Source organism: Equus przewalskii, chromosome 2, assembly GCF_037783145.1.
Source record: "Equus przewalskii isolate Varuska chromosome 2, EquPr2, whole genome shotgun sequence".
NCBI classification, from domain to species: Eukaryota; Metazoa; Chordata; class Mammalia; order Perissodactyla; family Equidae; genus Equus; species Equus przewalskii.
In genome coordinates this window covers 81,138,013-81,152,228 of record NC_091832.1, presented here as the reverse complement: position 1 = coordinate 81,152,228, position 14,216 = coordinate 81,138,013, and the positions used below count along the sequence as shown (strand labels likewise).

Genomic DNA, 14,216 nt, shown 5'->3' with positions numbered 1-14,216 from the left:
GGATATAGATGTTAGCTTTCAAAAGAAATGAAAACATCTTATCCTTTGAGTAAAGATAGACTGAGGAAAGAAAAGAATATAAAATATGAAATGAAAAAAGAAGAGAAATAAGGATAGGACTGGTCATTTGAGGAGAGTGAAAAGACTCCAAATAACTAAAATGCAGAATGAAATAGAAGATCAAAAAGAGATAAGGAATATCAGAAGCAAGGAGGCTAAGCTAGGGGGAAAAATGTGAATTTATACTAGGAACCTCTCAAGACAGTAAAGTGATACAACTCTAGGAAAGCTAGGCAATCCATGAATAGGGAACAAAGCAGACGAAATAAACAATTGTAATTATTTAGGTTAATGGACTGGGAAATTTGTGAAGAAAGATCAGGAGAATGGAAACCTTGGGTATTATTCAGAATAAAATTGAGATGGCTACTAGATTAAATATGGCTTAATCTAGATTAAGTTTTTCATTTAAAAAGTGAGTTCTGAAAGAAAACTTCCCTACATGACATGGTTATTACAGTAACTATATTGGGAGAAAAGAGAGTTAACGCTACTGTGCAAAGTTTTCAGGCATTTCTGGAAAAACAATGCGACATTTAGAATAACCTAAGTCCAGGTGAGCTTTCCTGAGTAAGATTACTAAGCAGTGAAAGACTCTTCTGATGAAGAATACTTCAACTGTTCTATCCATACAAGCCTGACACCATTATCTCCAAGGCATATTATGGATCAGCGGAGTAGCAAACTCTAGGACACGTGGTAAGAAGCTGCTACCTACAGTATAAGGCAGCCTCTATTGATTTTAGTGACAAATTAGTGGTTGAACTAAAGGGTAATCCTTCTTACCCTTGTAAGAAAAAGGGGTCTCTACTACTAATATTAAACCCCCATTTCAAATATAAATACTCAAAAAAATTAATGTATACTCAATTATTATGTTATGAAGCATATGGAACAAGAGAATGGGGAAAGAATAGGGCACAGACGCCATTTTGCCTTAATTCAGCCATACATAGGTCATGAAAATCCTCTTAATTACCACATTTGACATACACATAGGAGAAGGTAACTCTCAACTAAATCTTTCCTTTATTTTGATATCACAATTGAAAACTGACCACCACCATGAATGAGATATGTCAGTTTTTATTTCCTTTTCCACTGCAAACTAGCCACGGATGGTATAAAGCAAACTATAAAAACATCAATGTAAAGAACAATGTTACCCATCCAATGGGCACTTAAGTGATTGTTAACCAATGGCCACATGATTTAAAATCAACTAACAAAAAGAATTATCAACGATATTAGCTCTAGAAACTTTCATTAAACTAGACTTTTGGTTATTTGACGTTAACACAGAATACTGTTAGATAACATGAAAGATACAAACAAAAGTAAACTCCCCCAACAAAAATACAGCTATTACACTAATTACAAAATCTTGTCCTTACACAGAAAGACAATGCAACTAAGAGTAGTACATTCCACTGTTATAAGCCATTTCTCTAAAAAGCTAAATAAGACAACATTATAGGCCAATATATCCTGAAATATGCCTTCAATTGATAAAAGAAGCCACATAATGATTAAAAAATAAGGAACAAAAATGCTCTCATAAAAATTAAAAACACACATACTTAATAAAGCAGAGGAAACATATACATATTCCATACGCAGGTTTACAAAAACACCAAAATATTATTGCCTACAAATAACCTGCACAAGATTAACATCAGTAAGATTCTCAAAATCTATTCTCTCCTCACAGGAAAGATTAAAAACAAACAAAAAAAAAAACTCTGATAATACCCTTCGCCTAAAAGCAATGGTTTATTAAGGTATGCAGTCAAATATGCAATAAGTGTCATGATAAACGAAAGTAATAAGTTCTTCTCCAATCCAAAAAACTAAACATGAATTCACAAGACTAATATCAATAAACATATCACACACAGCTAACATTTTCATGGTAACACATGGGATTCAAAACATAATGTTTTGCTTAAAATAATTAGCTGAGGAATTGAAGCACAAATACAAAGATAATTGCTTCCTTTGGGCTTTGGCTGTCAAACACAGAAAATGCCAATGCTTTATAGTCCTGTGACAATTAAAATCTTGTCACAGACCCAGACTATCAATGAATATTTACTTAAAAATAAATTTGCAATATGACACCAAAAGCACAAGCAACAAAAGAAAACATAGATAAATTGGACTTCACCAAAATTAAAAACTTTTGTGACTCAAAGAAACTAGAAAGAAAGTGAAAAGACAATCACAGAATGGGAGGAAGTATTTGCAAATCACATATTTCATCAGGGACTAATTTCTAGAATATACAAAGAATGCTTACAATTCAACAATAAAAAGACAACCCAATAAAAAAATGGGCAATGGATCTGAACAAACATTTCTTCAAAGAATATATGTAAATGGTTAATAAGCACATAAAATAATGCTCATCCTTACTTATTATGAAAATCAAAACCACAATGAAATACAACTGCACACCTACTAGGATGGCTAAAATGCAAAAAAGACTGACAATAACAAGTGTCTCTGAGGGTGTGGAGAAATTGGAACCCTCACACGCTGTTGGTGGAACTGTAAAATAGTGCAGCCACTTTGACAGTTTCTCAGAGTTAAATATAGAGTTACCAGATTACCCTGCAATTTCATCCTTATAAGTATATTCCCAAAAGAAATGAAAACATACGTCCAAACAAAAACTTACAGGAGAAGGTTCACTGCAAAAGCATTCCCAAAAAAAGCAGATACAACCCATCAACTGATGAATAGGTAAACAAAATGTGGCATACGACGAAAATTTTTTTTGACCATACAAATGAATGATACATGCTTCAACATGGGCGAACCTTGAAAACATTATGCTAAGTGAAAGAAGCTAGTCACAAAAGGACAAATATTGTATGATTACATTTATATGAAATGTCTAGAATAGGCAAATCCACAGAAACTGTATATTAGTGGTTGCCTAGGGTGCAGGGGGGACGCAGCAGAATGGGGCGGGGGTTGAAGGGAAATACGGAATGACTGCTAATGGATAAAGGATTGGTTTGGTTTTTCTAGGGGGAAGGAGGGACAAGAGTCTTAAAATTACATAGTAGTGATAATTGCACAACTGTGAATATACTAAAAACCACTAAACTGTACGCTTAGGGATGAATGTTCCGGTATGTGAACTGTATCTCAATAGAGGAGTCACTAAAAATTAATTAATTAACTTGCAAAAATATATATCATAAACACATACAACGTAAAGATGATTGTCTCCCTCAAACAAACTGAAAGTTATGCATCATTGGGGACAAAAATGACAGTAAGTTATTCTTTTCTACTTAATACATCTCTGGAAATCAGTTACCACATTTTAAAGTAGTAAAAATTTCTTTAAGAGATTTTTGTAATACCATGTGCTCCTAAAAATGTTATATTTATTATAAATATACAGTAAACAGGGTAGTACAATTGTTGGATATTTAAGCATCAACTATGATTATTATAGAATCTTAGAAACATCATTTGGTTGAATATTTATTGTTTCAAACACATTAAGAAGTATAATAAAAGAAATCAATGTTTATTATTAAACATTTCTTCACATACCTAGGAAATTTCCTCTAGCTAACCAAATAAATATATTCATCCTTAAAAATATTTTACTGACTACGTTAAAACAATAAAAAAACTATACCATGACACTTGGTTAACCAATGCCTCAGTACTTCCCCCCACTGCTGAAATATATTTAATAATTTTAAAATCTGTCATGATTAACCAAAGTATTGTTATATCTACACAGTCACCACAGCATGCAAGTCTAAAATACTATATAGTTGAAGTAAAACACATTCTGAGATTAACTCTACTTTTACTCAAAAATAAAAAAGAGCTGTATTTAGTTAAATCATAAGCTTATGAAATTCTTAACTACAGACAACTATCAAATTTTTCATATTATAATGCTATTACAAAGAAACTGGAGTAGCCCAGATAGGAAACAGCTTATGGCCTGACCATAGTACGGGTCTTCATGTTGCCTTATGGTCGTGAATAGGACCTAACATAAGGAGGGGTCGAGTAATGGATGGCTAAAGAAGAAATTTGTACTGTGACATATCAAAGGCTAACAGAAAAATCTCAAGTAGGGAAAATCCTGTTCCATTCAAAAAGTATTAGCATTCCTGCCCAATAAAACTATTAGTTTCCTTGAACTCTTTTAATACTGAGGTTGTACACTAAGAGAATTTTCTGGATACAAGACATACAGAGGATATCAGAAGAGGATCAGAATAAGTATAAAGAGAAGAAATTTCAGTACCAAGTAAAAATTGAAAGAAATATAAATTATAATTGTAATTGACACTGGCTATTGTAAATGTCATTAATGTAACATATATGTAAAGTCAAGTAATATGCAAAGCAATTAACATGGTGGACATGTACTTACCAAATACTTAGATAGCCTTTTAAAAGTTCTGCTGATGGCTGACACTCCCTAAATGATAAAAAAAAGAAAAAAAGAAAAGAAATAATTTTTCAACTACTCCGTAAAATCTACCCAAGAATATCATTTATATGAGAGCAATTTGTTTTTTACAACACTTTAAAAACCAAAATGAATGCTTAAACTTTGGCACAATCTTATAAATAACTGAAATTTTACATGTAACATATGGAAAAATAATGAATTATCAAGATACTGGCAGAGTTTACTACACTACAAAAAGAATGAGACTCTATATCAAATCGAATTTAAAAAATTACAGACCAAGCAAACAGTGTGCTAACAATGTCTTAGAGAAGCATTCATATGTTAAATTCTTCCTGTCCGTCAATATACAATGTCATATTCGACATTCTGGTATCTAGCTACCTTTTAAGTAGCACCTAGACGATGTAACTGTATCATCTACAGAGTTAAAGTAGAGCCAGTGAAGTGGAAAGATATTTCACAAAGTATTTATTCTATTTTTATTTTTTAAAAATTAACATAAGGAAGCATTTTAAAATCCACCCTATGCTGGTACTAAAAAAACAAAAATTTTTTACCCATAATAAACAAACAATGTATAAAATGACATATTGATTTTACTATTTACAAAAGTTAGCTGTAAATTTTATAATAAACACAGTATATATCCTTTCAATCAAGTCTCAAGTCAAAATAACCTTCAAAAAGTTCAAATTTCAAGAATAAAGCACTAAATACTAGTAAAGCTCTTACTGTTTGCCAGTCCCATTGCTTAGGACTTGAAAAAACTTACACACACTCTTTGTTAATCACCTCATTAACTCCCCATTTTATCAATTAAAAAAAACAAGGCTTATAGAGACTCAGTCATCTGCTTAAATACAGTAGCCGCCTTTGACTGTACAACCCAATGTCTTTAAGGCACATACTGTGACTCTTCAAAAGCAAAACGAAACAAACAAATAAGACAGAACATGACAATATTAAGTAAAACTGACAGCCTCTTTTAGAGTCAGAAAAAAAAATTTTTTTAATTTCTTTTAAAGAATTACCAGAATAAAAAAATGATCTATCTTAACTAGCAGAAAATGTTACCATACTAGAAATTACAATACCACACATAAAAATAAAATATTTTCTTATGAGTGAGCTATAGCAATAGATTTTCTATCACTACCACTGTTAAAATCAATCAAATGAATTATATCTATCCACAGGTCATGGAAAAAGGAGGAAGAATAAAGTATATTAGAAACCTAAACAATAAAGTTTAAAACAATAAAGCTTCTATAAGATAACAGGAAAATATTGTCATGACTTTGAAATAGGCAAAGATTTCTTAAACAAGACACTAAAATCAAAACACAACAAACTGGACTTCGTTAAAATTAAAGAATTGTGGGAGTCGGCTAGGTGGCGCAGCAGTTAAGTGCACACATTCTGCTTCAGAGGCCGGGGTTCGCCAGTTCGGATCCCAGGTGCGGACATGGCACCGCTTGGCAAGTCATGCTGTGGTAGTCATCCCACATATAAAGTAAAGGAAGATAGGCACAGATGTGAGCTCAGTGCCAGTCTTCTTCAGCAAAAAGAGGAGGATTGGCAGCAGACGTTAGCTCAGGGCTAATCTTCCTCAAAAAAAAAAAAACTAAAGAAGTGTGTTCTTAAAAAAGTGAGAACGCAAGCTACAGAGTAGGAAAAAATATTGGCAATGCACATGTCCAACAAAGGACTTATATACAAAGTGTTTTTTAAAAAAAACAACTTTAAATCACAAAGAAAAAGACAATTTTTAATTTGTCTTTTTTTAAGACAGGCTAAAGACCAAACAAAACTTCACAAAAGATAATTTCAAAAACCAATAAACATATTGAAAAGGAAGGTGTCCACCATCACTAACTATCAGGAAAACAGATACACAACACAAGAAGATACTACTATCCACCAAAATGACTAGCTTTTATCTAAAAACCAGACAATACCAAGTGTAAACGAGAATGTGCAGCAACACATTCTCATACTCCGCAAGTAGAAATGTAAATTGGTATAACAAGTATGGAAAACTATTTGGAAGAATCTACTAAAGGTGAAAATGCACACCCAATGACTAAATAATACCACTCCTGGGTGTACAATCAATAGAAATGTGCACATATGTGCACAAAAAGATATGTACAAGATTTATCATAGCAGCATTATTTTTAAGAGCCCAAAAGTCCACTGGCAGTAGAAGGGAGAAATAAACCATAGTATATTCATACAACAGAATCCTAAACCTCAGTGAAAATGAGAAAACTAATGCCACACACAATATAAGAAACATCTCACAAATGCACTGCTGTGTGAAAGAAACCAAGAGGGGAAGAAAGCATATACACAGATCTTTTTTAAGTTCTATTTTTATTAAATTTAAAAACAAGCCAAACTAATCTCTGACTAAAAAGTCAGAAGAGTAGTTACCTTTGGGGTAAAGAGTTATTTGGGACAGGAGACAGGCAGGCCTCAGAGGTGTTGATATCTTGATCTAGGTTACGGTTACAAAGGTATGTTCACTTTGTAAAAGTTCATCAATATAGAAAAGTTCATCTATACTTTTCTATACGTAAATTATACTTCAATTGTTTTAAAAGTTTATTTTAAAAAATAAAATAAATGAAAAATTACTTCTCAGTAAAATAATTTCAGGTCATCAAACTAATGACATGTAACTCCCTAACTTGAAAATCTGAATTTCCTAACAATGTATTTCAACTTATTTCTAATGACTGCATAAAGGTAAATTAAATATGTCTGGTCATTTCGTATTAAGTTTTTTGTTTTTTGGGGTTTTTTGAAGAAGATTAGCCCTGAGCTAACATCTGCTGCCAATCCTCCTCTTTTTTTTGCTGAGGAATACTTGCCCTGAGCTAACATCCGTGCCCATCTTCCTCTACTTTTTATGTGGGATGCCTACCACAGCATGGCTTGCCAAATAGTACATAGGTCCACATCGAGGATCTGAACCGGTGAACCCCGGACCACTGAAGCAGACCGTGCGAACTTAACAGCTGCGCCACCCGGCTGGCCCCTGTATTAGGTTTTAAGAATAGTTTCAATGTAAATATAAATTTTACTAGCAAGGGATTCCTTCTGATTTTCTATTAATAGCAGAGAAAGTTTTGCATAAAATCTTCCTAATACCTGTTCTGCACAGCCTCAAATTAGGTTTACAAATGTGTAATTTCACACACACTAAAAATATTAATAGCTAGCTCAGAAAATGATTTCAAAAGCAATCAGATGGCAAAGTCAGGTATTTATAAAAACTTTACAAGGCAAACTACTTGGCCCTGTTCCTTAGAAAATCATAGGCTTTTGTAAACCATTAACCTTTTGAAGAAAAGCCTTGCAAATACATATTCTTACATATCTAAAAATTTTTAGGTTAATATTTACAGTGCTTACCTTGTTTATTCAAAATATAAATGGTCTTATCTGTATTTCCTTTTATCCGTTTTTCCATTATCTTTACCTAATAATAATTACATTTTTTTATCTAACCAACTTCTGTTCCTCTCTCTAAATTAAATAACATCATTACGTGATCAAATTTGAAACCTTATCCTTGATGGAAAGCTTCCTTATTACTCACAACAGCCTAGCTGTCTTGAGCTGGTGGACTTTTTTGTTGTATGAGTCTCTAAGACATCAGGATGGCATAGCCTCCAATAGGTCAGTTCCCTGAACAATTCTCAGATGCAGAGCATTCTTTGGACAAACTTTACTTTAGACAACTCATAAACCCTTACAATAACTTTCCTCAGTCTTGGATTGTTTTATCTGTTAAGAGTCTTGCCTGGGAGAGTTCTCTGCAAACCTCCAATCACCCAGAAATGGTTGTCAGGTTTCTACTTGAAGGTAGACAATCTTTAGGTCACAGTTTTGAGACATAAGGTACACAAGCAACACTTTCACAAAACGGATTTTTTTAATCAATTTAAACACCACCCCGTCTCTCAAAGCCAGACACCTGCTTCTTCTAAATTCAGGTACTTATCTTTCTAAATGGCATATTTATACCAAGAAATACTTAAGACAATGCTCCCACTTTGGGCAACTTTTGATATGAACAAAATTGTTAATTTGAGAGGCACCTTAGAACAAAAAGGATAAAAACACCTTCCATCAAGAGAAGTTTGCCTTCCCAAAAGAAAAAGATGAACTGCACAGAGGGCACACATCTCAGCAAAACAAGTGACAAATACTGAAAGGACCAGGATGGTGGTTTAGGGTCCACCTTGAAGCTGAGAGCCAATAGATCCCATCCCAAATCTACAGAGACTACAGAACTGACATGGGTTTATTAGGAAAATTACCTAACTTTATGATTTCTAGTAACACTAAAGACCCCAGAGAGGACAATAAGGATGTAAGCAAAACAGTCGTCCCTAAAATAAAAGATGCAGAATGAATTCAGTGATACTGTTCATTCAGCAATAAATCTAATAGAGACTGCTCATGAATTATAATCATGTAAATAGTGGTATTGAAAAGACAGCATCTTTAAATAGTGCTAATGATATACTTTCCTAGGATACTGTTATTTGTTGCTGTTGTTTTCTTAAAAAAAAAGCAGTGTCTCAGCTAGTCAAAAGTTTTAAGTAGTTAATAGATATCAGATCTTGAATTATCTGGAACAAAGCACTAGAACTCATTTCTCAAACACCCATCACCCGATATCAGATCTTGAATTATCTGGAACAAAGCACTAGAACTCATTTCTCAAACACCCATCACCCATTCAATTTAGCCTAATTACAATATCTCACAAACCAACCGAGAGCTAATCAACAGCTTATCTCCACCTTATACAAAACTGAATCCTGCTATATCCTTTGAATGCCTTCAAAAAACTTCATACCATCATAATTTTTTGTAAAAGATGTAAATTTTTACTTTTAGAATCTCATGTAGCATTTCTATTTCCTTAACAAAGAAAGCACAGCACTCAGTATTTCTCTCTCAAGTATCTTGTCTGATTGCTAGAAAACTGCAAAGCAATGCTTACGCAATATCTCCAACAGTTTGAAAAGAGTCCCTCAACATTCTGATGACATCCTCATAGACACTACCAACAAATTAAAAAAGTAAACCCATGGTACTTTTAAAATATCTGATTCGCCCCAGTTGTTAAAACACCACAAAATATAAGTTTCAATACAACTTATCTGCATTTTTATAATCCATTTCACTACACAATTACACCATTATAAAATTATGCCCTCACCATTTTCTTCAACATTTCCACAAACCTTAAAAGTACTTCTAAATTCCTCACAGTTCTTGTTAATTGACAATTTTTACAATATACTTCTTATGAAGCCTGTGCCTTATATACCTTTGACTGCCATCTTCATATTCCTTGATTATTTTATGGCAGTGACATACAACCACTGTGAGAATTCTAATCCTCTCACAAAATACGAAGCTTATTTAGAAACAAAAACTGCTGCTCAGATTGATATCTGCAACTGGGAGATTCTGCAATAAACTGAAACTTTATGGAGTCCTAACATCTCACATAATCCGTAAGACTACAACTGTTTAAACTGAGTTAAAAATATAAAGAAGGAGAGGCCGGCCCAGTGGTATAGTGGTTAAGTTCACGCACTCCGCTTTGGCAGACTTTACGCACAGCTCATGAAGCCACACTGTGGCAGCATCCCCCATACAAAGTAGAAAAAAACTGGCACAGCTGTTACCTCAGCGACAATCTTCCTCAAGCAAAAAGAGTTAAGACTGGCAACAGATGTTAGCTCAGGGACAGTCTTCCTCACAAAAAATAAAAAATAAAAAAATAAGGAAAAGAATGTTATAATAGCTGAGAAAAGAGTAAACGTATTAACTTTTAAACCTTGTGCTATAAAACGTAATGCATACTATCCTAAAGAAACGATGGGTTTCCCAAAATCACATCCATCAATACTATTTAACAAAAGAGAAAAACAGAAGCTCAAAAGGATTTATTTGAAATAATATAGTTAGTAAAAAGCAGGCCTATCTAGAACCAAGTATTCTGAATCCCAAAATCCTTTCTATTCCCCCACTGGCTACAGAGCAATTCAGATTTAAGGTGTAATCTTATAAAAAGGTTAAAACGTTTTCCTTTTCCATTCAAAAACAAATTATTCCAACCAACCAGGGAGGGATATACATTCTTTGCAAGTGTGTAGGAAACATTCACCAAAATAAAACAAGTTTTGACAAATTTTTTAAAAATTAGAAGAACAAAAATAATACAAACTATATTATCCAATGGAATTAGGCTAGAAATGAGTAGCAGAAAGATAGCCAAAAAGATCCCAAATATAGTATTCAAAAACACATCTAAATAACCTATGGATCAAAGAGGGCTCACAGACAAGTAGGGTTTATGGCAGGAATACAAAGCTGGTTCAAAATGTGAAAGTCAAACAACGAAGGAGACCAGATTAACGAACTAACCAAGAAAAACGATTATAACGATAGCTACAGAAGAGGCGCTAGACAAAACTCAGCACTCATTCCTGATTTTTTTTTTTTAAAAAAACTCTTAGCAAAGTAGGAATAAAAGGGAATTTCCTTAACCTAATAAAAGGCATCTAAATAAACCTAAAGTTAATTTTATATTTAATATTAAAAGACTAATAAAAGACCAGGAACAAGGAAAAGGCATTTGTTCTCAGCATTTCTATTCAAAATTGTACTGGAAGTCCTGGTAAGTGCAGTCAGGAAAGAATAAAATATAAAAGACATACAGATTGGAAACAAAGCAATAAAAACTGTCCTTATTCATATGAATGTCTACATAGAAAATTTAAAGGAATCTACAAAAAATTCCCAGAACTAATAAACAATTTTAACAATGCATAGAATATAAAGTCAATATACAAAAATCAATAGAATTTTTATATACTAGCAACAAGTTAGTATATTAAAACTTTTAAAAGCAGTAGCATTTACAACAGCATCAAAAATATACTTAGCTATAGATATACAAAATTTGTGCAGGATCTTTATGCTGAAAACTCAGAACACTGACAAGAGTAATCAAAGACCTGAGTAACTGAAAAAATATACCATGTCCATGAATTGGATGGCTCAATTCTCTCAGATTAATATATAGATTAAACACAATCCCAATCAAAATCTCAGTAGAATATCTTTGTAGTTATCAACAAGTTGATTCTTAAATTTATATGGTAAAGTAAAGGGACTAGAATATCCAAAAACAATTTAAAGAACAAAATTAAAGAACACTAAATAATTTCAACAACTAATGTAAAGCTACATTATTCAAGGCAATGTGGTATTAACAAAAGTCTCGTGTCTCCTATCAGTATCCATGAAATTATGGTTGAGCAGTTTGTTAGATTTGTTAGTCTATGCCCCAACTATAGTCAATGAAGATGAAATTGAAAGTTTCTACACAAGCATCCAAGAAGAAATTGATTATACACCAAAATATGACATGCTGATCATTATAGGTGACAGGAATGCAAAAGTAGGAAATAATGCGGAATCAAATGTCACTAGAAAATTTGGACTGGGATCAGAAACAAAGCAGGAGACTGGCTCATGGATTTCTGTGAAGCCAACAATCTGTCCATGGCAAATACTTGCTTCAAGCAACGAAACATGTATACATGGGTATCACCACACGGCCAATGTAGAAATCAAATAGACTATATAATTAGAAGCAGGAGATGAAGAAGCTGTATTGTCTCTGCCAAAACAAGACTAGGAGCACACTGTGGTACTGGCCACGAACTTTTTATATCAAATATCAGAGTAAAGCTGAAGAAGAGCACTAAAATTAGGAATATAGTGCCAAAATATAATGTAAACAACATTCTTGACAAATTTAAAGCCCATATAAAAAAACAGATTTGCATGGCTAAACTTAATTGACCAAGAACTGGAAGAACTATGGACTGAAAACAGAAATATTTTAATAAGGAAGAATTCAAAACGATAATACCTGAAGTAAAAAGAAAAGAAAAATCAAGACAGATGACAGAAGAAACACTAAAATTTGTTAAAGACAGGTGAAAAGCAAAAGGTGACAAAAGCAGGGTTAGAATCCTGAAGGAAGTTTTTCAGTGACTATCACATAGAGATAAAGAGAAGTATTATAATGGCCAATGCAAAGAGACAAAAGAAAATAACAAAAAACGAAGAACGAGAAGTCTCTTCCGGAAGATTCAAGCAATCAAAGGGAAATTTAAAACTAGATTAGGAATGGTAAACGACCAACAGGGAAACACGCCATCTGATCAGGAGAACATAAAGGGAAGGTAGAAACAGTACACTGAAGATCTACATAGAAGAGACAAGGATGACAGATTCCTTTGAAGAAGATTCCTACGAGGAAGACCACGTAATTTTAGAAAGTGAAGTGAAAGCTGCCATGAAAGTACTAGGAAGAAATAAATGTCACCAGCGCTAGATGGGATATTGATAGAATTATTTCAAGCCACAGAGCCTGAATCTGTCAAAATCCCAACAAGAATATGCCAACAAATATGGAAATCAAACAATGGGCTACAGACTAGAAATGCTCAATATATATTCCAATCCCCAAAAAAGGACATGTCAAGGAATGCAGTAAGAATAGGACCAGTGCTCTAACCTCCTGTGCAAGCAAAGTAATGCTCAAGGTGCTGCAACAAAGGTTTTTACTTTACATGGAGCAATAAATGCCTGATGTCCAAGCTGGACTTTCAAAAGGGAGAGGTACATGAGATCTAATGTGATTATTCGTTGGCTACTGGAGTGCTCCAAATAATTTTAGAAGAAGGTTATTTTTTATAGATTACAGTAAAGCATTTGCACAGATCATGAAAAGCTACAGCCTGCTCTGAAAGAAACAGGCATGCTTCAGCATTTTATTGTCCTGATGTGTAACCCGTATTGTGGACAAGAATCCACTGTCAGGACAGAATATGGAGAGACAGAATGGTTTCCTATAGAGGAACGTATCAGACAAGAGTGTATTTATCTCCCTGTCTGTTTAATCTGTATGCAGAACATATCAGATGATAAGCTGGGCTAGATTCAGATGGAGGAGGAGTGAAAATTGGTGGAAGAAATATCAACAATGTAAGATATGCAAATGACACTATCTTATTGGCAGAAAACAGCAATGACATGAAACAACTTCTGATGAAAGTAGAAGAAGAAAGTGCCAAAGCAGGACTGCAACTGAACATCAAGATGACAAACATCAGCAAAGTGATGTCAGCATCACGGCAGAGTGAGTTTTCCCAGTAATCTTTCCTCTCCAATAGACAATGAAAAGCACATTCACACTCCAACAGAGGACATACAAACACAACACAAATAATGTCAGAGAGACCCATGCAGCCATACAACCGAGGGCAGAGAGGCTGGAGCCCCCCCTCGGAGGAGGTGGAATGAGGTAAGAAAACTTTACTTCCTCCCCTAAAGACTGCAATCTAGGACCATGGGTGGCCTCCAACAGGAAAGGAATGGGGGAGGGGACCTTTGTTCATGGGAACATCAAAGACTCCCAAGGGCCCTTGCAGCCTAGAGAAAAGTCCTCTACCAGGGCAAAAACTTTCGCGGGGAGTGATCTTATCAAGCCAACACCCCAGGAGAGCAGATAGCGAGAGCAGAGGGAGAAAACCCTGAGAGCACACAGGAGAAAGCAACCCTCCCCCCACCCGCTCGGTGCGGC

General features: G+C 34.0%; 1 protein-coding gene across 5 annotated transcripts in view; it reads right to left on the bottom strand.

Annotated features, from left to right (window-relative positions):
* Positions 1 to 14,216, bottom strand: part of FBXW7 (F-box and WD repeat domain containing 7) — a 220,852-nt gene that overhangs the window by 141,930 nt on the left and 64,706 nt on the right. For all 5 annotated transcript variants that reach the window (XR_011537745.1, XM_070611555.1, XM_070611561.1 and 2 more), the window contains exon 2: positions 4,478 to 4,525. The gene's annotated coding sequence lies outside the window, so the exon portion shown is untranslated. The remainder of the gene's footprint in view (positions 1 to 4,477; positions 4,526 to 14,216) is intronic.